Genomic DNA, 23345 nt, shown 5'->3' on the forward strand with positions numbered 1-23345 from the left:
AATTATTAAAAGGGACTGTGCAGGGTAGTGCAGGTTATATTGTGTTTGTAGAGACAGTGTAAAAGTTGTGGCTTTTTAAAGGCAAGAAATTTCTTGCTTAATCATGTTATGAGCACAGTTAAAATTGAAAGCATAAGCGTGCTATATTTATTCATGTTCTGCCATGACAGCCTAATGCTGTAACAGACCAAAATGTTAAGCTTGAAGTAATTTTTCTAATTTGCATGTGGAGTTGACTTAAACTTTTAACACTAAATTTAAGTGGTTTTGTGGTAGTTAAGTTTGTGTGTGTGCTTTATATGAATGTGCCTTGTGAATATGATGTGGTTTAGATTTATAGCAGTGCCGAGTGTGTTCGCTGCCTTAGTCAGCTGTGAGAGCTCTCTCGCTGGGGCCGCTCCTCTCTGATGGAAAAGGAGCAGCTGTGAAGGTGCTGTTTCAGGCTCTTGCTGGCATAAAAAAAAAAATAAAAAAAAAGAAAACCCCCACTAGCTTACATTGGAGAGAGGGAACCAGGCCACGTGACTCCCACCATCCTACCCTATGTCACAGTGTGTAGGAGCACTGAGTGCTCTTACCCAATCATGCCTGGAATGCTGCTTGCCACTTGGGCTATTTCTGCTATCTGTCGCTATCAGGGCTGCAGTGCTAACAGTTTGGCAGATGGGACACTTTTTCTTGGAGTTTCTGTCTTTGGTTTTTAACTTCTGGCAGTGCCTGAATTGTTGCTGTTCTCCCTCTCCTTTTCTTCTCTCTGTAAAACCATGGCCCATCGGCTGCGGTTTCATTTTGGCTCTGGGAGAAGCAACACAGCCCCCGAATCAGAGATCCTCGACCGGGAGAGAGAAGATGACTTTTTCATGACATTCCACACTTTGCCAAGAAGAAACAGTCCTCACACTTTCTCCCGACACGGAGCAGATTATGGTGGTGGCAGCGATTTGCAAGAAGTGGGCTCCTTAAAAAGGAGTACATCCATGTTTATTCCCCAGCTGCTGAACAGTATTGATGCGCGTCCAATGAGAAGCTCGTCAATGCAGATCTCTCTTCAGCGCAAAGCTGCGAACGGCTGCGCAGATGAGTACGCAACCCTGGAATCTCCTGAGAAGGCACTTCCTTGTAAATTCTCAGACTTCAGGGAACTTTATGCATCCCCTGTTGAAAACCGTTCTTCTCCAAGCTGTCCAGAGGTGACTCCTGAAAATTCTCCACCCAGGCTGACGGAAGAGTTAGGGCAACAGATTAATGGGACTGTTTGCTGTCATCGTAGAATATTTTGTACTATTCCTTCCAATAACCAGAGTGAGGATGCTTCATCAGCTACCCAAGAAGGTGAGGCAAATGAAGCAGCTTCAGGTTTAAACGTAAGTGGTCTGAGGATTCAGCATCGGGCTTCAAGTGCAGACGTGCCTCAGGTTACTCTACTACCCTTTGGTACTGATGCTCAAAATAATGCTCCCACCCCTGAACCCCGGCGTTGGTCTTTGCAACATGTGCCAGATATGTCAGCAAATTCAGGGAAAAAGTTATTTGTTCTCCAGTTACAGCAACCACAGACAAGTGGTACAGGTGCAGGAGGTGAATATAACTTTGGTTTTACTGGAACCAAAGGGGACAGATTAGTCAGGTATCCTCGAATACGGCTAGAAAGGAGTACTTCCTACCCTGTCCAGCCACCAACAGAAGAAATTAGCCCCACAGCTGATGGATTGAATTCAGAACTGCATGGAAATGGCAGGAACGGGTCAGAAATGTCTAGAAGCGATTCAGTAGAGCGGATTCCTCAAGGGCAGGGATGCTTGTTTAAAATCAGACCAGATCAAAACACAAGGCAGCAGCACTTCAGAATTCTTGTCACCCGTGGTCCTGAAGAACAAAATCAGGTTGTTGGTAAAGAGGGTCACGGCACCCCTGGTCCTATAGCAGCCAGTACCGCAGTAAGTATGATGCTGAGTATGCTATGCTACTAAAGTACAGAATTGCCATGCAAAGGCTTCTAGGCTTGAGGCAACTGAAGCACTTCCATTGTTAATGCTAGAATGTTCTGCATTTCTCTGGAGCAAATCACAAATCATCTCTATTTCTAATCTAACGTAACTTTGCTCTCCATTGTGATTACATCCAGTGTAATATTTTGAGATCGTAATGTCACATGTTTCTTAAGTCATTGTTACATCAGCTGGAAAGATTTTGAAAAATCAGAACATTCAAATGACAAATTAAGTGTTCATGTTAATATAGTTGCCTGAGACCTTGCTGCATGAAGAATTCTTCATGCACACTTTTTAAAACCAAATACTTTTACACCTTCTAAGTATAATGTACACATGTGTATGTGTACCTCTGCATGATTTTAAAGTATGTATTGTAATGCAATATTAGCTAAGACTGTAGAAATCTTACAGTAATTCCAATCAAGATATTGACTTAGATTAGGTACCAAGAAGTTAGGAAAAAACCACTGCCTTTCACAGTAATTTGTGTGGTTTTGGGTTTGGGTTTTGGTTTTTTTTGGGGGGGGGGTGGGCAGGGGGGGACACATTGCTGGTAATGAAAAATGTGTCCTCTGTTTTTGTGTGCCAGAAGTCCTGATCAAAGAATGCACAGGTGGCTTGGCTGAACTTAGTAAACTGTTCTGTTGTTTGTATTTGCCTTGATTTTGCTTTAAGATGACAAAATTAATCTTCTGGGTTTTCTATGTTATAATGGGAAGGTACTGATGCTTTATGTTGTAAAGCTGCTTTTTAAAAGACCAAAGTAGGAATAAAACTTAAGGGTTTAGATTAGTCATTTGCTTAAATTGCATTACTGTGCAATTTAACACTGCCCACTTGAGTTCCTAAGCTCAGTGATGCTGTATATAGAATAGTAAGCACTCTGTCTCCAGCTGTGAAAATGGATTCACTACAAGAGATTTTGTTCTTCGTTATTTGTGTGTTCTCGTTCTCCTGCACCTTCCTTCAGTGAAAGGTAGCATAAAAGACAGCTGCTCACTGCAGCAAGGCTGTATGATGACTCTGCAGCTTTCCTATGAAAAAGCTAAGAGTCCCCCAAGTTACTCCAGCGTAACCTTCATTTTAGCTTTTCTGTAGGCATTGTGAGTAGAAAATCAGAAAGTATCCCTAAGCTTTTATTTTTAAAAAGTTTTTTAAAAAAAAATATTCCTTGACAGCACAGATTTCATTTCAGTCTTTGCAAGCTAGCAATTTTGTTAAGTAGTGTATGCTATCTTTTCTGCCAGCCTGCGAACATTTCCGCAGGAAAATTTGGAATGCAGAAACTTCACTGATTTTCTTCTTCATTTGACTTTCATTTATGCAGTACAGTGTGTTAAGTGTTTTCATACTAGAAATGGGGAAAAAACCCAGTATGTCTAATTTTCCCTTGCCTATTTGCTATCCCTCGTTCCTTTCCAGTAATAGCTGTTCATGGGGAGCCACCATAACCAATTACATAAGTAGCTATAGTATGTCCAACCTAGTACGAAAGCATCAGAGGTTTACAGATCAGTGCAGCTTGCAGAAAGATGTCTCCCAGTGTCTCTGCAGTAGTACACATTTTTTTCTGAAGGATTTACCCCCTGAAGTCACTTCTTTGAAGTTCACTGTAGTAATGATTCACATACCAAGGACATATTTCAGTGTTTCCAGAGAAGAATTATGAAATTTGTTCCTACGTGCTGTTAGTTATAGTTACCATGGGAAATCAATTTAGCCAGCCGTGAAGTATGGCAGTCAGAGATACTCAGTCCAAATGGTACTTGCATTCTTCAGTGCAAAAACTTTGAAAAAACAAAGAATTAATTGAAACTTAAAACTTCTGGGTGGTGTTTTCTCATGTTTGTAGTAAGCCCAGAAACATTGTGGGTAGAGATAATTGGCTAGGCAAGATGCCATAGGAAGTGTGGAGATTGAAATCATTTTGGTGAAAATCTTGCTTTATTTTGTCAACATATAAAACATTCTTTAGCAAGGTGTCAATTTTAATCTATCCCACAGAACTTTCTTTGGAGCTATGATGCTAATTAAGGATGTACCTGAAATATTTGTTCTGTTAAGCTGATGGGAAAAGTCGCTGTGTTTTATAGCTGTTAGCATTTTAAAAAAAAAAATTCTAGACTCTTCCAGTTAAACAAGTTTGTGTGTATTTGATTTATATAGGGCCTGGGCCTGGGGCTGTAAGCAGCAGCTGCTACAGCCTTATTTATCTTGAGTGAAAACATTCAAGCGGGCGTCTGCAGTCCTACTGCTACCAAGTGTTTATGACCTTTCAAATATCTTCAGTTTTATACTGAAGTGTTTTTCGGCAAGCAGGATGTATTTCATTACAAGTCATTATAAAATATTAAGTAAAGTATGAGCTTATGTCCAATTGTGAAAAATTTTTTTGAGAGCCTTGTTACAAATTCTTTTGACTACTATGTTATTTTATATTTAATGCAATAGCTACTGCTAAATGTGTATATATACCATGGCATATAACAAATACATTGTTTATAATTTGGGATCTGTGAGTGCATAGCTGTATTGCTGGGAAACACTTCAAAAATCTTGTGTATTGGACAACTGTTTTAGAGACTAGACAAAGGCATCTTTGTTGTGATAAAAATACAAAGTGTCATAACAAAATGTTGTAGTAGTAGTAGTAGTATTGAGTTATGTTAAGAAACAGAAATGGCAACTCTCGACTCCATTTCTCACAAGTCAGCTTTATTTTCCTGTCTTGGAAATAATTTTAGAATAAATATTGTTGTGAAAGTACAGAGACTCTACTTAGGCTCCTAAGATATCTAATGGGTTTGGAGCACGTAAACCAAAAAGAGCAAGCTAGGATAAATGCAACTGGGCCAAAATTCTGCATTTTGCACTGCCTAGGAGACTTGAATGTGGGCACTGAGGTCCCATGCCTTGTTTGGGCTGTTGCCCTGTGGCAAACCAGCAACTGATTGCCTGAACTCTAGCTGAGACATGCTGGTAAAACTTGGTTTATCTGAAAGTGGGTGACCATGTGCAATGCACGTGATGGCTTTCGTGTGGAATCTATGGGAAGTGGTTAAAAACCTAATCCACAGAATGTGTAACTCGATGACTCAATGAAATTAAGGAACTAGAACTGCTACTTCTCTGCTGCTGCCTCTCCCAAAGGCTGTAACATCCCCTTCCCTGTCTTACTCTGCCCTTTGTTATAGGTCATTCAAAACTGCATTCTTAAGTTGATGCCCTGAATTTTGGTGGGAAAGGGATCCAGTTCCATTGTTTTAATGGGAACGCTTTCGTGGGAGACCTCTGCCTGTCATTGAGGCAGTGAACTTCAGATGGTGTCAATGGTGAGCTTTGCCTTTGATCAGGAATAATTTTCATCACCTAGAGCAGAGCCAACTACTGTTAATAAAGCTGTTTAGGGGAAAGGCAGAGTTGTTTGCTAGAACCTTTCTAGAAAACTAGTAATTAGCAACTGACAATTACATGACTGCAATGCAGATGAGGATTAATTTTATTCAGAAAACTTCTTCAGAATCATATAATAATGTATTTTAATGTATCGTTGTATTATATAGCACAAGGATGTTGACTGTTTTCTAGAGGGGATGAATGCTCCTCTTAGTTATTTTGTTCCAGTTTCAGTGATGCCTCCTCAGTGTAAAAAGGCTGCTAGTAACCCCTTCATACCTTAGTGACTTCCTCTGATTTGGAATAGATTTCTTTGAGGGCAAAACTTTGCAAAGACTAGATAGTAATCCACTCAGAAAATTACTACTGCTAGGCAAATTTATAACCTTGAACCATCTGTGAGTCAAACCTGTTTAATCATATTGGGGATTATTTATTCATGTGTTTGACCTAAGAGAAAGCAGGTCAGTGAGATTGCTGATTGATTTATAGGAACTGCTGGTGAAAATTTTCTAGTGTTTAACAGTGTTACTAAAATAGTACCTAATGTTAAATCGTATATATAGAAGATGCTCATTTCTGTTCTATCTAGGATTAGAAATGTAATCTAAAGAATTCAACACTTCCATAGACCTTCCTTACACAGTGCAGCCCTGCTACAATATTTTGACCTTAGTTGGACTGTGAATTAATGTCAGATATATAGGAGCCTATGTTCAGAAATGCACAAAAATTCTCTGTGCAGAAAAGTATATATAGTTGATCCATCAGCTGTATATATTATCAACAGTTTGTCAGAAAAGGGATGTTATTGTGACATACTATATTATATATTACCAAATAAAAGAGAAAAATGCCAATTGCCTTACAGATTGGTGTTTACTGTTACTCCATTTTTGGTCAAAAGCTCTTGACACATCATGCTTTAAGATATTCATAGTCTGTGATATGGAAGTCTTGGGATAGTTTGGGGTTTTTTATATGGCTCAGGGAAAAAATAATCAAATGATGGAAATACAGTTTTATTCAATTTTACATTTTTGAAAAAATGTAATACATGTGAATAAAAAATAAAGATTAGTTAAGGGATGACAAGGTTGTGCTTTTTGTAGCTTGAATATTTACTTTGTAGACAGTCTCACAAATTATGTAGTTTTCAATAGCAAGTGTCCACTTCAGTGCTACTGTGCTATCTCCTTTGTATTTTTATATATCATTGCCTCATGAGTTACCACTCTCGGTATTGTGGATCACTGTTTTCTTAACTGGAGATAGTTTTCTGTGCACAGTGATATTCAATGAAGAAGCATTTCAATCCCCATTAGCTGACTAAGCCTTTCCTGTGAGAAGCAAAAGAAAGTGAAATAAATTTGATTGTTTGCAAGCCTTTGAAGATGATGTATTTATAGAGGAGCCTCCGCTGGCCACATCTTCAGGCCATGTTTTGCCATAGTGTTGACTTTCCATATCTTTTTATTTCACATTTCTAGCCTGTCTTTGATCCAGTGGGTTGAAAAAGAAGAATTTCTTAATTAGCAGTTCCATCCTGTGACCTGACTTAGTTGTAATGAACAAGTAGCAGTTGTCTATATTGCCCTGTGCTAAGCCTTAATTTGTAACATACTGCTGTATGACATACATGTTCCACTGTATGACAACTGAAAAGGGTCGTGGAGGAATAACATTGTTCTGTATTTTTACCAGTGTTGTTTGCATAATGGGACATATTTTGGTTAGTATGAAATTCAGTTCTGGATTGAGTGTTCTGGTGTTTTTACTTTTGTACATAAACTGATCTGTTTGATTAAAAAAACCCAAACAGTCCTCCAGTGTTTTTGTGCCATAGTAAACTATGTCAAAGTCTGAAAGTCTCTTTCCTGAGATGGTACTGAGACCCCAAATGGTTTAGGTATTGCTGATTGGTACAAGAAAGCTTGGTGGAAAGCTTAAAAGATGAAATGAAAAGGGCTTCCCCCCCATCCCATTCAAATAACCATTGCCAGAGTTCATTTGTTTGTTTGGTTAGTGCAGTCCACAGGGAGAGATCTTAATTTTCTCTTTCAGTGTTTCTCTTCTTACCCACTCCTGTGGTCATTCACCAGCCTGTCATTGATGCAGTATTCAGCGTTTAATATAATGTCATTCATCATCTTTAACTAGCCCCCCACACTGATACTTTTTTAGGACTTGAGTTGGTATGGGAAATGGTAATGCTTTTGAATTGGAAAAGAGGTTTAATTGGTTCTCTTATAATTTTTGAACCAAGTCTAAATGTCTGAGAACTCCAAAGAATAAATAGACAAAAATGGAACAAATCCTTTTCCTAACGATCTCACTGTTTATCTCCTATCCTGTTTTCATGTGGATGACAAACGTATATTAAAACCAGCAGTGACTCTTATTAAGATCTAACACGCAGAGTGAAATGTACTTGGCATGAGAGACTTTCCTTTGTCCGTCTATTCATCCATCCATGCAGGTATAGTGAGAATTACCTGTGCAAAAAGTTACAACTGGCTGCATCCACACCTGTGGTGCTGGGAGTGTGGTGTTCATGGCTGAGCTGTGCTGAACTGCTACTGCATCTTCATTTCAGAAGCATCTACTGAGTGCAGTACAGCACTCTAAATGGTACAAACCAAGAAAAGTCAAATTGTTAATAGTTTATTTGCTAACCTTCGTTATACCAGGAGCATATTCTGGAAAAATGTAGACAACATCTAAACCAAGCAAAATCTGTGTCAGAAGCAAGTATTTCTTCCCAGGTCTCTTTAAGGATCGCTGAATCAGTGCTGGAGCTGAATCAGCTCACCAGAACACCGGGGCATTGCTAGGCAAACCATGTGGGGCTGTTTAAAAGGTGTGTAGATATGGCACTTAGGGACATGGTTTAGCAGTGGACTTGGCTGTGTCAGATTAATGGTCTGGAGTCTATGATCTTAAAAGGTCTTTTCTTACCTAAATGATTCTAGGGAAGTGTTCTGCCCTTTTAAAGGCTGCGTTCTCTTCCAGTGGTACCCAGGACTCATGCTGCCCAGCAACTTTAATTTGTATATTTCATGTCTTAAGTTTGGAGACCTACTTCAGGGATTGCTGTCTTGACTCTTGGTAGGCATTTCTAGAACATAATTTGTGTTGCCCTTAGCCAGATGTTTAAAATAGCTCAAATGAATGGTGCTATGAATTTCCTGTCTCTCTGCTTGCTATACAAGGAGTGCAGATGACTATCTGGAAAAACCTCTGTTCTGTGCAGATAAGGACTTTGTTGACATTTGCAGGTAGAGGTGATTAATTCCATCCCTCAAGTCTTTTTAGGTTTTCTGTTAAGGGCAAAATTGGTTCTCTTCCCCTCCTCTCAACAAACCTCCCTCTAGATTGCAGTGAAAGAAAGGTGTCTCCCAGACCGCGACAGACTGAGCCTAGAAACTGCCATCTTCCCATCCTTTTCTGTTCAGGGATCTGCCACACTTGGGCCCTTCCTTCATGTGTAATCTCCCCCTCCCTTTTTTGTTCTCCCCCTCCAGAAATCACCTGCCTCCCTTCTTAATTAGCCTTTCCATCAGTTTGCACATCTGTTCTTAAAAGATCTTCCCATCCTGGAAGGGGCAGACTATCGTGTTCAAACGTGTGCAGAGCAGAAGCTAGTTTTACAATAAGGAAGGTACCAATGAGCAGACTGATTTTGGGGTTTTTTTCTTTTCTTTTTTTCATGTCACTGGAGAACAAATATCACACTGTAAGTAGTTTGAATCGGGTTGCAGAATCAAGAAATCAATACGTAATTTTTAGTCAAGCTTTCAGAGTCAAGAATTGGCAGTACTATCTATACCCTGTCCTTTCACATTCTTAAAATGCCCTGGGAAACTTCTGAAGTTTATTAGAGTTCATTGTCAGGCATTTTTCTTTTTCTCCCTGAAAGCTGTATCTTTTGGTATTTCCCTGTAGAGAAAACAGAGTAAAACTTTGAGCAGAAGAGCTGGAAATGACATCTTTTTTTTTTTTTCCTTTTTTTTTTTTTAATAGCAGTAATAAACTTTTTGATCCTGCATGGAAAAAATCTGTGCTGAGTTTCAGTACAGAGTTGTCTTTTTAAAGCTGAGTTTATAAGGCCTTCACTTCATAATGGAAATGCTGATAGTCTTAACATTGAAGGTGCCAGCCAGAACAGCTTTGGTATAGATCTAGCCACAGGAAAATTACAGAAAATAAACCAGATACAGTCTTGATCACTTTTTGTACTGTTCACCTGTTTTCCTATTTGAGCTAAGCTCTCAAGTAATGAAGAATTTAGGAATGTGCATGTTTTATGACTGTTCTTGTTCAAAATGCTATTCCAAATCCAAATCTATCCTGTTTACTTAGTTTCCAGATTAAATCTCATTGTAAAATTTATTACTGCATACATTCATCTAAAATCTGGTGCTTTTATGTTTGGGGTTTTTTCCACCTGATAGAATGGCATTGGTAGCTTCCAGAAGTCAGCAATAATGTACAAAAAAATATATTAAAAAAATCAGCAGTCTGACCATGCAGGTTTCTGTCTCCAAAAAGAATGAATAACTAAAACCGAAAAATCTCACCTTCACTCTGTTTAAATTCTCTGGTATTATAAACCTAGCAAAATGCTGGGCCATGTCTTACATCTGTGGGAAAAGCTGAAGGCCCAGGCACTATCATTACCAAAATACCGTTGCATTTTCCAGGTCTGTCATGTTCTAACTCCTCAAGCTTTGCGGGTGGGGGGGGTGGGGCACAATGTGTTGGCCGTGAAAGTACAAAGAAGATTTTGCTTTTGGTTAGATGAAGTGTGCAAATAACATGTATACTGCACCCTATACTGTGGTGTAAACCCAGAGTTGTTTTGTCGCTTTGGCAGAAAGCTTAAATCTTCCCTTTCAGCCGAGGTTGAAAGCATAACCTCCCAGGTGACTAGCATTTCCAGGCAGTATATGTATTCTAGAAAAGAATAAGATAATATAAAATCTAAGGTGAGATTTTTATCTTCAGTAAAAAAGAGATTCAGCTATAATTTTTTATGATCTGACTGGCCTTCTTTTTGGTTATTTGTTGAAATCTTACATTCCTGATCCTACTACGTAAAGAGTTTTTTTTTTTTAATTGACAAAAAATAATATATAATCACTGTTCATAATAAATAAGGCAACAGGATGCTGCTTTCTCCGCATTAACTTTAGTATTTGACAGATTGCTGGATACACACAGAAGCAGAAAACTGGACTATGGTATTTTAAATGCTTATATTATCAAAAGCAAGCTACTTTACAGCTAAAAAGGAAGGTATTCATCAAACAGTGAATAACCTTTCAAACAAGACGTTAGGGGCTGATAATAATCTTCCTGGAGTAAGCTATAACTTTTTACCTGGAGTGAGTGTTTAAAACTGTTTACGTAATTAAAAAAAAAAAGGTTGTTTGCTTTTAAAATTATTTCTACTCCACATCCTTTAAATAAAATCCACAGCTTATCAGTATGTGGGAATAGCAATATTATTTAAGGGATTATGTTAAATCACAATTTTTTAAAGTATTTATGTTGCAAATAAAATTTAAAGCTTTATTATGAAAGCTAAAAGTTATATCAAATATATTTTGCACATATCATCCAGGATAGTAAAAAACTGCTCTTATTTAAATTTTGTGCATTTTAGCAGTAATATGTTTCTCTTTTAGTACTTGGTGTTGTAAAGACTTTAAATTACAAATATGGTAACCATTTAGTTACTTGAAATCTGCATCAGGCATGGTTTTATATTCACAGAAACATATTACCATGAGACACATATTTGCTTCAAATTCCATGAAAGTGGAACTAAACTTCATTGTTGAAAAGTTGAGCAGAATCTCTTTCAACGTACACGTACACAGTCTTGTGCTTTCTCTTCAAAGATTTGGAAGTGGAGGCTGCTGTAGTTGCTGTATTACTAACACTTAATTATTTTTAGAAATTCTATCACAGAGCACTTGCCAGCACGCTGAATTATTATGAACACAAGTGAACTATGCTTGTTGGGAAATAAGCGTGGTATATTCGGTGATACATCTTGCAGTTATGTAGCAGTGTGTTTACTCACATTCAGCTTTTAATAATTCAGTAGTCTGTAATGTGGGGTTTTAGCCCTAGACAGATTCGTAAAGTTTTTTTTTTTAGTATTTGACGTTTTAAGGTATAGGTTTGCAAGAAATATTTTATAAGGCAAACTAATCAAACTACAGAGTAACTCCGAAGGATTTTGTTTATTTATTTATATAGTTTACAGTACTTGTGACATTATCATCTTTCCTGATTCACTTCCCATCTTGGGAAACAGGCTTTTGGATGTCAGGAGTGCTTTGCACTGCCGTGTGACTCAGTCTTGGCTGTGCTGTGGAGTGAGTCAGAGGAGCAGGCTTCTGTTCCCTGCAGGCTGAGATAAAACCTACCACATACAAATGAGAAACTAGCTGGGCGAAAAAGGGGTAGGAATTGCTTCCTGTAAAGAACTGATCATAACCACTGTGAACTAAAATGTTTATTGAAGATAGCAAAGGTGTCTGTGCCTGATCTTCTGGGAGGTCCAACTCACTTGTGTTTCACACACGTTGAAGATTCAGGCAACATTGTAAGATTTTGGCAGGTGGCTAAATGAATCCTGACCGGTCTGAAGTTGTTGGGAATTCCGCCATTGACTTCAGTATGATGGATGCTGCAGTCACGAACCTCCTTTTACTACTCTGTTCTTGTATTTAGCTATAGTAATTCCAAAGCCTTCAGTTTAATAGCTCCTTTAAGGTAAATGGAAGCTGCTCGGACTGGCTACGTAGTCACCACTACTTTTCACCATAGGTACAGTCCATACTTAAATGCTATGCTGCATGTTAACACATATCTGCTAGGGCGTGGGACAAAATCCCAAACTAATCAGAGTGCAGTGATTCCAGCTGAAGTCCTGGTCAAGACAGAGCAGCAAACAATTCTTTCAAACAGGATGAGGGGAGGCAGAGAGGGGAGACATGCAATTTAGGACAGATACAAGCTTTGATGAAACAATATACCTTCAAAGCATAGTATTACCTGTTTGCCACTGGGAAAGCTTGCCATCCAGCAGAGCTACCCTGTGGAATTTATTTGCTCAGTGATAAGTCTATAGGTCCTAATTTACTGCATATTTTAGTCTATTCTCTATTGAGAGTTGACTGTGCAGAAATATCTAATATCTTCAAAAGTGGTAGCAGGGTTTTCAGTTCTCAAGATTACACTTGTCAACTTCGGCAATTTTTAGCCTGAGTCACTGGAAGAATTTTAACTTTTGCATATTTTAAAGTAAAAAAATATTTGGTTTGTTCATATATTGGCAACATACTGCAGATTGTCTGCTTTGTCTCCTACTCTAGATAAAGTGTTATATCGTTCAGCTCTGTGAGGAAAAAAAGTAAATTGAGCTTCCTCTGAACATACTTCTCTGTGGGAAAGGTTCAGTAATGAATGCTACCAAATGAAGGATATATGCTGAAGATGGTTGTTCATCTCAAAGGACAATCTGTACTCTCAGTAAAGGGTTTCTCCTATTTGCATAGCAACCATAAGGGAAGAAAAACTGTTTTGAGGGAGATACGCAAATCGGTCTGCATTTTCCTAGTGTAACTCAGGCTGATACACGTTTGAAAAGGTAGGCTTGGCTGTTTCTTTGACAGTGAGGTATTTATGTACTTAATATTTGCTTGTTTTATTGATTTACATTCATAAATATGTTGAATATTTTCTGTTCCAGAACAAATGGTATTGTGGCATTATGATTCAGTAAGCATCTCAAAGACAGACATTTTATTTTAAGACTAGTCTTCTGATTCTGAATTTTAGAGAACAAACCTGATGCCACCTCTGTGATTACTTTCACCTCTTACCTTACGTCTGCTGAATAGTCAGTCTCTATCCTTGTTTCTGACATTGTTGCCCTTTTTGCTATCCAGTCAGTTGTGTGCAGTCACATGTACAGCAGTAATAAAAAAAAACAAGTAAAACAAGGAATATTTGGAATTACAATAGAAGTAGTTTAAAGCATAATTAATTACCAGTTTGGATGTGATCCAGGGCCTAAATACACTTTTGTGAGTTGATTCTGAGCCGAAAAAAATCATCATGTATTTTATAATTCCATTCGTAATGAAAATTGTATTTCCACTTTCAAACAATTATTATTTCTTTGAAACAAGGCTGTATACTAGCAACTTCTGAAAGTTTTTAGTAATACAGGAAGTATGAAATGCAAAAAAAGTAGCTACAATTTGGTGCTTAAAGCCAAAACCAAAGGGGTTTTCAGCAATCAGTTAATCTGTGGTGACTTTATTTGAGATCTGTTACATTATTTTTATTTACTGTAGTAAAATATCGAATCTTAACTGAGCAAGTGAAATACAATTTATTTTTTTTTCTTTGCAGATGTGGGGTTTGTGGGTAATGATGTACTAGCTGAGTACGGGGAAATGTTAAAGTAGCAGTTTAGATGTGGGCAGCTGGTCTTAATAGATTTGGTTTTGTCTGATGTCACTGCTTTTTAACATATTTTTGGCCTTGCAATGTCTGCTCTAATGCAAACATCTTAATGCAAACATTACTTGCTTTGCATTTAATGAGAGAACTGAAAATAAAACTCTTACAGTGGCAGTCCCCACAGTAAGCCTTGTGGTGGTTTTTATCTCGGGGAGTTAACATTATGTTGTATTGGGTTTTTGATATTTAGTTTTCTGCTAACTTAGGAGAAATAAAAAAAGGGGCATTGAGAAGGGTTTCTGTAGAGAATTTGGTTGCTCTCCCTGTATAGATTTGTAAATACTGTGGATTTGGTGCAATTAACTAACTGCTTAACTTTGCAGAGTGTATCTGTACATAAAAATGTAAAATATTTTAATTTTCCAATAAGTAGGTGTGTCTTTATCCCACAGTAGGACCGGCTATCTTTGAAATTTTTCAATCCTGCCTAGTTTTTCCTGATATTTAAAATTGGGTGTTGTTCCAATGCACATCCAATTTATTACTTTTGGGGTGTTGTGGAGTGTGATCTTACCTTAAATAGTTCCTCTCAAAGCTAAGAGCACATGGAAACAGAGAAGCCAGTTAAACTTTCTAACGGTGGGGTATACAACACGGTATGTCACAAAGTGCCATGCAGGAGAGCAATACCTTCCTTTCCTGTAGAAAACCCCAGTCTGAGAGACCTATTTGCAAAACATACTTTGTCTCTGGGAGCTTGCATATGACCTGTTCCCTGCATGTGACTTCTGAATACTTGATTCTTTTTACATCTGTTACAGTCCGCATTTGTTACCAATTTATTTGTTCTGTGACCCACTACACGCTGCCCTGACAGTTTGCTGTCAGGCAGAAGCTGGGGATCTGGGAGGTGACAAAGCGGCAGTTGCGGATGGAGAGAAGGTTCGCCGGTGAGTTTATGCTGCTCTGTTTCAGGATGCAGTTCCACGTAAATGGCCTCTCCCGTCCCCAAACTGCTGAGCTGTCTGCCTGCTTTTCAGGTTTGTTTTTGTCTTGAACAGTGAGTTACAGCAGTACTGGATTGGGCAGGTGACATCAGTTGGATTTCTTGTGTCAGATGCCAGCCAAAACAGATGCGGGAAGAAGGGAGAGAAAAGGATTTGGAGTCGTTGGTTTGCAGTGCCAGCTCCATTCTCCATGGAGCTGATGTGTGTGTTTTACTTGTTTTGTGTTCCCTTCCACAGCAAATGCAGTCTCCTTCAAATGAGTTTCTGTGAGCTTGGAGTTGGAGAGAACTCTTTTTTGTCTTTTGTTATGTTCCTGAATGTTATGGGGATTAGCATTTCTGACCAAACATTTGCAGCAAATAATTCTGGAGTTCTGGTCTTCCTTCTTTTTTGTTAAAATCAAATTTTAAATATATAAACATCAACTCATTGTGCAGAATCTCAGGATACAAACAAAATAGATTGGTAGCCGATATTAAACAGTGTGCACAACACGAAACAAACTTTGCAAGATTTTTTCCCCATGTTCTTTATTTTTCATCTTGAGAGATTATATTGCTGGTTGCCTTACTGTGTTGCATTTTTTAACTGACTGAAATTTAAATGAACAACTACCCACCATAAAGACCTTGGAATAAATATTATTGACTGATAAGAACTAGTAACTTTCCTTTTCTTAAGTAATTAAACAAAAGTTTACATTATCCTAAGTCAAATTTTCATAACTTCTTAAACTGCATTAAAACCAAGTTATATTAGAGGGAAAAAAATCATTGACCAAATGAAACAGTTAAAATTGTTATGGTTTTGATTTCCTGTCATAAGGTGTGAGCAAGGGCAAGAATATAGATTGTTTAGAGGGATATTTTTTGTGTCAGCTTGTGAACTCTCCATGTCACTTCGGAGGAATCATCTAGTAATAGCGTAATTCATCAAACAATCCGAAGTATAAATATAACACATTCTTCCTCCGTGCAAAATGTAATCCCAGTTGAAAAGGGGCACCTCAGCTAGTTCTTGTGGGGAAGCACGGGCATGTCTGTTTCAGAACTGGAAATGTGAAGGACCAGTAAATCAATATAATCTTGGGTGTCCTTTCTGTTAGGAACAGATGTGTTATTTCTAACTTAAAATGTAGCAGGTCTCCAGGTTCTTTGTCTCAGCAGGAAAAAAAAGTGGTGTAAATGATCATTCTATTAAAGAAATTAAGACAACTAGTTAACTGTCTGCTAATCAGCATTTCAGTGGCCTCAATGTAAAAGTAGCTTTCTGTTTCTCTCTGGTCAGTGCATAATGATGTTTCCCCTCAGGGTCCTAATAAATGATAGGTATAATGCTTCCTTGTGTCAGATAAACTTGGCATTTAGAATTCTTACACTGTATTCTGTGGTTTTTTTCTTAACATTAGGAAAATCATTAAAGCAAAAATGTTATGTCAAATATTGCCAAGTCTAATGCCTTCTTGAACAGAAGTGCTACTTGGATCAGACAGTTGAAAGGACATACTTAGTACCTTTGGAAAATTTTGTCTGAATAAATGTCAGCATGCTTTCTTTGATTCCATTACTGCTATCTCTTTACTTTGCCTCCTGATTCTTTCACAACTTTTTTTGTCAGTGTTGTCTTTTGTTTAACCTCAGTCGATGACTCTTCCATCAGCCACATACCTTAAAGTACTGCATCGTGGTCTAAGATAAACATGTTGATGGGTCCTAATGTAATAGAGTGGCATAGTTGGAGAAGGTGCTTAATGTAAGTTCTGCTCCCTTTCATCCCTGGCAGTTTATAGGCCACTCACATCATTTAGGAAGAACAGAATTTTCAAAGTACTGCTGGAGCTCTAGCATGTAATTTTAAACAAAAGCCTGATCTTGCTTGTATACTGAGGCTGACTTAAACTGCAGTTTTCTTGAATGTTGCTAATAAAGATGCACCTTCAGGTTCTCCAGACCAAGAGAATTCAGCTCTGAGGTGAAGGAGCTGTGATTCTGGTAGCTGGCTATAACCAATGCACTCTCAGTGGGAATTGTAGCTTGTATAAATGTTAGTTGTTGTTTGTCTGACCGTAGAGCCAAGTATTTTACTAAGAGTTCATAAGGGGTCAGATAAACGTTTAGTGGCTTTCAAAAACTGTCTCTGGTCGTTTGAGTATGTTGTGTTATGTGGTCAAGTTACAGGGAATTTCAAAGCACCGTGGGGATTGCTGGTCTGGGATTGCTGGTCTTTCAGGCTGTCTTGAACTGTTTATAGTGGCTTATGCCCAAGGGTATGGCAAGTTTAAGGAAAGTACGAAATAGTACAGATTAGTGTGTCTACTGAATGGAAAATTGGCGACTTTTATTTTGCCTTGATTCATGTTTTGTTATATTTTACTGCTACTTTGAAATTATTAGGGTAGTGCACACATTTAGGAAAACATTCAGGAATAGTACAGTAATAAAGGAGTATTGCATCAGTGTAATGATGTGTGTGATGGATGACTAAAAATACGATCCTTTTTTTAGAGGTTTTTTGCACCATTGAAACAGTTCTTTGCTGCAAATTATTCTAATTTATATGGAGAAAGACAGTAAATCTGACCAGAAATTGTGGAGGAAGAACTGTAGAGAGAATCAGTAGTTAGAAAACTTATGAAGTACACTGTTTTGATTGCTCACACGTGTATGCAGAATATTTATCTATCATGCCTTATGGAGTGATGCACCATTAATCCCTTTATTTTCTGACTTTTATTAAAATAGCAATTATCCTTTTGACTGATTTTAAGAGAAATTATGACTACTGGAGTTTTTTCAGCTTTGTCCATGTTCAGTTCACTAGAACTCACAATCTTAACGTTTTTCAAAGGCAACTGCATTCCAACCAGCCCTGAACCTATCATTGATTTCCCCCTGTCAAATCTTAGTATTATGGTCAAGACAACACAGGAGAAGATTGCCATCATGCTTGTCAGCTGCCGCCTTCAATAAGCAGGTGGAGGCAAAAGTTAATGTTTTAAGAGAATGTGATGTCCATTTTTAACTACTTTTGCTATCCTGTTGCTAATCTTTCAGCATGGTGGCAAGAGCTGCGTACATTTCCGCACCTTGAGCTCTTGCATCTTTTGGTTCTCAGTTGCCGCAGCTCCCCAGTATGTATTATAAGCATTGGAATAGCTTTAGAGGGTGTATAAATCCCCCTGCAGTACACGAGAGCATTTATACTTTCACAATACTTGGCTTTTCTGAGGGTTATATTTCTTAATTGCTTTCTGCCAAGAAAACATGTACATAGAAAAATTGGTCATGACAGATGTATAGTGAAATCCAAAAGTCTTAAAAAAGGCTGAACTGCTGTTGATGGGGGGAAAAAACTCAAAAAAAGTAGGATGTCTCTGTGAGCAAAAGAAAAAGGTAGGATAAGTAGATTAGTGAAGAGGAAAAAAGAAGAAATGACAGTAGAGATAGTAAAAGGTAAAGGTCTGTGTCATTTGAATGGTTCATAGTGTCTGCAACACAAGGCAATATTAATGAGCTGTTTGCCATCTAATTACACTCTTTTTGATGTGCTTAATATTGTGTACCATAGCAGAGTTTCCCAAGCCTACCTCACTTGCTTACCATTATTGGCAGAAATAGTTCCTAGCTACAGTTATACTTGACTTTAGAAATCCATTTGTTAGTTTTGTGAATTACTGGTTTCTGAAGGTGAGCTGTGTGAACAGCAGTACTTCATACTGAATAATTCTGAAAGGAAGTAAAATACGTGCTTGCCAATACACAAGGAGGGTTTAAATAAAATGGGCATTTCAGTGCAGTTATTGGAGGCTTTGGTCCATCACTGTTAGAGGTCTGAGCAGATCTGAAAATCCGTTAATCCAGCTGAACCTGCATCTCTTCACTGACAGAGGGAGCTGAAGGCAGCTGCCCCTCTATGTTGAGGGTCCAAGTTAGCTAGAACAAAACTTGACCTAGGGTCTCAGTCTTTTTAGATCTTTGCCAGTCTGCACATCTGAAAGAAAAAATGCATTTCTCTGACCCTTACTTGGGCCACACTGGATCCCACAACGATGGGATCCGATACGTTCCATTTAACTGTATTTTGCAATTTTTGTGAAATTTCCTGACTGTTTAGTCATTTTCTTCACACAGTCACAGAAAAGGTTGTTGGTGTTTCCTGTGTCCCACACTGCGTTATTTATCATCATTTTTCTACAGTATAAAATCGGAATTCCAAGATCATACCCCACCTACATTACTAGTTACATGATACAAGTAGCTGTGGGTAGGTTGTGTGTCAGTTTGCAAATAGTGTGCTGTAGTTTGCCCCTCTGCATCCTCCCCAGGGTCTTCGCTCTCCCAGGGAAGAAGCAATGCTAAATATGAGTCTGAGCAAATGAAGAATTTTTGAGCCTCTGTGAAAGTTCCAAGTAGTGAAGTGCAGCTGTTTGTACTTTGGAGAGCCATCAGCCTCTCTTCCTGGGAACAATCCTCCTCCTGTTGTAAACCTGGCTTTGTTTTGCTGACTTTACCAAGTTAGCCTCTCATCTAAAATTTTTCAACTTTGAAGTCATTGTTTTCTAAATTCTGTATCTTTTTATACACAAAACTACAGAATTTTAATGAAGTTTACTGTTAGATATGATGGATAGTGATTCCTTAGTGAATGCCTTCTGTGCAGTCTCAAACATACTAAAAGTATGAAAAATACTTTTGCCCCTATTCCCTGTACCAGTGGCAATACATATTTAATTTCATAAAGACAGCAGACTTTACAGTTTTGAGGGTGAAAAGTATTGGGGCACTCGGTAAGAATTTTTAGAGCCACTAAAGTATTAATGGAAAGACTAATGGTAGGGTAATTGTATATTGCTAAGATATTTCCCCCATGTTTGATTCTTGGAACACCCAAGAATTTCAGGCACAGTTTAGTAAGCTTAGTGAGTTTAGTAAGTTCTTGGAGAGGCCTCTGAAGTCTGACTGGTATGCTCTTTGAAATTTAGTAATTTCTCAGATATTAGAAGATGCATGTGTGTTTGTGTTATATACCATTTGCTGGAGCACTGCATGTACTCTGTGTACCTCTGCTTTGTAAAACAAACATTTCTCTGCTGTTCTGAAGAGCAGCATTTTTGAAATCTGACATCAAGCAAGAGCGTTACTTTTTTCCATTATTTTCTGACTCTCTAACTCAGGTAAGGAGGCTTTCAGGACTTTGAACAGAGGGAAAGGTTTGCTGCCCTGGACCCACTGGCCAAGTTCTTCTGTATGGCAGCACAACCACCTGGTTGGTCAGCTGCAAACTTACTGAGGGTGCATTCTCTCCTATCGTCCAGGTCACTAATCAAGACGTTAAACGCTGCAAGACCCAGTACTGATGCCTGGTGTACCACTATTGACTGGCCTTCGGCGGGTAGATGGCTCAGAAATTTTGACTGCTTGCAATGCTTTCATGTCCCAGTGAAATTAAAAAGATTTGACTTCGAAAAGCAAGTTATAGCATCATGTCCTAATGCTGCTAAATATATAGATATACCTTGATTTAAAATAAAGTCATCAATCAAGCTGGGTAGACGTGCAATTACATAACTTGAATTTACTTCATGTAACTCTGTCAAGAAAAATGGGCTTCAGCAAGAGTTCTTTGAAAAACTGTCCTTATAGTGCTGTCCCTTTCCTAAATGTGACAAAACCAGTGTGAAGTAAACAGGTTAAGATTGGCTTACACTGTTACACAGGTTTTCAAATTAACTGTCAAAATGCAATACCTTTAATGCAGTCTGGTGATTGTGAACTGGTGAACTGGTCCAGACAAGATTCTCTCTGGAAATAGATCTCCTTTGATCCGTGCTGCTCCCCTTACTGCAGCTAACTATGGGAATGCTCTTTTAGCATGATGTGCTGAAATTACCGGATACGGATTGGAGAGGTCAGGTTTTTCTATTACATCACAGAGCAGATTGTTGTGCAGAATTGTCCCACCAGCTTACAGTTCTTACTGTTCCTTCTGCATTAGTGGCTGCTTCTAATGCTGAAAGGTGGAGATACATTTGTCCTATCTATTTTCAACCATGGAAACTTAGGTTAAAAGAAAAATTATAGCTAAATGTTACTAGCAGGTTAAGCATATTCCGTAATACAGCTGTGGTTGTCCAGCAGAACCCTTTTTGGTGAATACTTTGGGTTCTGCTGTGAGAAACTTACACAGGCATTTCCTTCAGGAACAGAGAAATGTATAAACAAAACAAAAGCTGGTAGGAGTGGCTTCAAATCAATACATAAATAAGGCTGTAGGAACTTACTCTGGTAAGGATTTCAATTTTTGCCATATCTTTGTCTTCCATTTTGTAATTACAGCTGAGTTTCTGTCATCAGGAACATACAACTCTCTCAGCGTTTGGACTCCAGTGATGGCTCCTTCTGTGTGGTGATTCCCCATGCTAATTTTAATGAGGGGCCATAAACTTAGGGGTTCGCTTGTTCATTTTAATTTGTCACCAGTGTGATTTCAGCTCCTGGGATGCAAATGAAATCAGCTCTTGCACAGTATTTTGAATGTTTTGGAACTTAGTGGTGCTTGCTTGATTATCACAGTGTGAATCTGTAGTCCCATTTCATTGTCATCTTCTTGCTGTGCTTCACTCTTTTCTTGAAGAGCTTTAATGAAACTTCATAAGAAGATTATTTCATTTTTGTTCTGACAATTTTTTTCCCTGCCAAGAATTCCTTCATTTCTTATGGAACAATGGACAGAATCTGCCCTAATATATTTAATTTGTTCTAGACTTTCTACCTGTTCTTTCACTTATGCAAAACTCTGCTCCTATTTTGCGAATCCTGTCACAACTCAGGCCTCTTTTAAGGATCTCTTGGGCATCAGCTCTTTCCTGCTGAGGCTACTCCTTTACTAATTCCCCATTTGGTCTATTCAATCTCTAAGGAATAATGGATTATCATCTTGTCAGAGGCTGTTCGTAATGCAGTAATACTAATAATAGCAGGTATTCATTCCTGTTGTACGTCACAGATATACCCTTTTTAACTGTTACCCAGGAAATAGAAGTCTGTTTCCAGCACTCCTGTGTGTCATACATTTAATTATAATAGGGATCTAAATGGGAAGCCATTTTATTATAATGAATGGAATAAATCTTCAACTTGCTGTCTTCTCCCTGGCATTGTCCAGAGATTTTTTTGGATCTTACTCACCTTTCAGGAATGCATCAGATCTTGGCATAGGTGCCCAGTGTTTTTTAGTATGTTTAAATAAGCAGTGGCAACACAAGAGAAACGCTTTAGAATTTAAATCATTTATGCTCATGTACCGCAGCTTGCTTAATCCGTTTAAGTAAGGATTGAGTTGTCATGGTTGTCCTTGCTTGCTAGGAAATACTCTTTTTTCACTCGGCTCTGACAGTTTTCAAGCACTATTGCCTCATCTCTGAAATTGCAACTTGAACATGATGTCTTTTATTTCTAGTTTGAATCATGAAGGACCTCTGTCTGCATGTTACATGTTTCTGTCTTGTCAAAGACCATTCATCTTGTGCAGGCATGCAGAAGTGTATGCACTATCCTGGGAACCAGTTGTGTAGTGTCTCATCTCAATAAACTGTCCTTAATAGATTGAAATGATACCAGAGGGTTTACAGTAATTAAGTCTTAAAGGAAAATTCTTAACATGTGATTGATCTGGTTGAATGAGAATAAATTAATTCTGGTGTGCAGCGGAATTCTAGGGGGTATCATTAATACATACAGAATGATACATACGAATCTATGGGAGTCTGTTAATATACCTGATGTACCCTGTTTTTTTCTTTACTGTTTCAAAGTTGTTACAAAGTATTGGAGATTGACAAACTTAAAAGAGCCAGGGTGTAGTTGGCAGGCATTGCTCACATTAATGTGTCCCCACCATGGACTTGACTTTGTGTTGAGAGAGAAAGCAGCATGGAAACTAAAATGTAACTGACACTGTTCTTGTAGAGGAGCAATAGCTAATTGTTTATTTTTATACAAAAGAATAACAGAAGATAATTGTTTAGGAAATAAACTGGTCTTCGTAGTTTGCTCTACCTTCACTTGGAGATTTGGAATAGGAAAACTTGCTACCACCAGAATTTCTTCTGGTTTATTCTGTGGTTAAATTGTATGCCTTACAGTTGAACACAAACATTGAGTAACTTTAGATTACTGTTAGGTAGTAAATTCTTTCCCCAAATCAAAATTTAATGTAAAGCCTCTATCAGCAAGAGCTATTTGTAAAAATGAATTGAAAATAGAAAATGCCAAGTAAAAAAAAAATTATACATTCAACAACAAAACTTGTTTGCAATATAAAATATTTTTTCTAAAATATTTCACTTTCTAGAAAGACTTATTGAAACATCTTTATTTTTTATAACAATCCTGAATGTTTTATGTCAGAAAAAGAAACAATGAAAAAAAACAGATCAAAAATTAAAAATCTAGCATTCAGG

The 23345-nt window shown here is 38.0% G+C and overlaps 1 protein-coding gene across 6 annotated transcripts in view; it reads left to right on the forward strand.

Moving 5' to 3' along the window:
* Positions 1-23345, forward strand: part of NEDD4L (NEDD4 like E3 ubiquitin protein ligase) — a 194104-nt gene that overhangs the window by 87326 nt on the left and 83433 nt on the right. Inside the window, exon 1 of one of the 6 annotated variants that reach the window (XM_037373196.1) lies at positions 1817-1937. The exons of 4 other annotated variants lie outside the window; for them this stretch is intronic. The gene's annotated coding sequence lies outside the window, so the exon portion shown is untranslated. Of the gene's footprint in view, positions 1-1816; positions 1938-23345 lie in introns of those variants that run through there. One more of the 6 variants, XM_037373197.1, reaches the window with a different exon arrangement.

Source organism: Falco rusticolus, chromosome Z (assembly GCF_015220075.1).
Source record: "Falco rusticolus isolate bFalRus1 chromosome Z, bFalRus1.pri, whole genome shotgun sequence".
Taxonomy (NCBI): domain Eukaryota; kingdom Metazoa; phylum Chordata; class Aves; order Falconiformes; family Falconidae; genus Falco; species Falco rusticolus.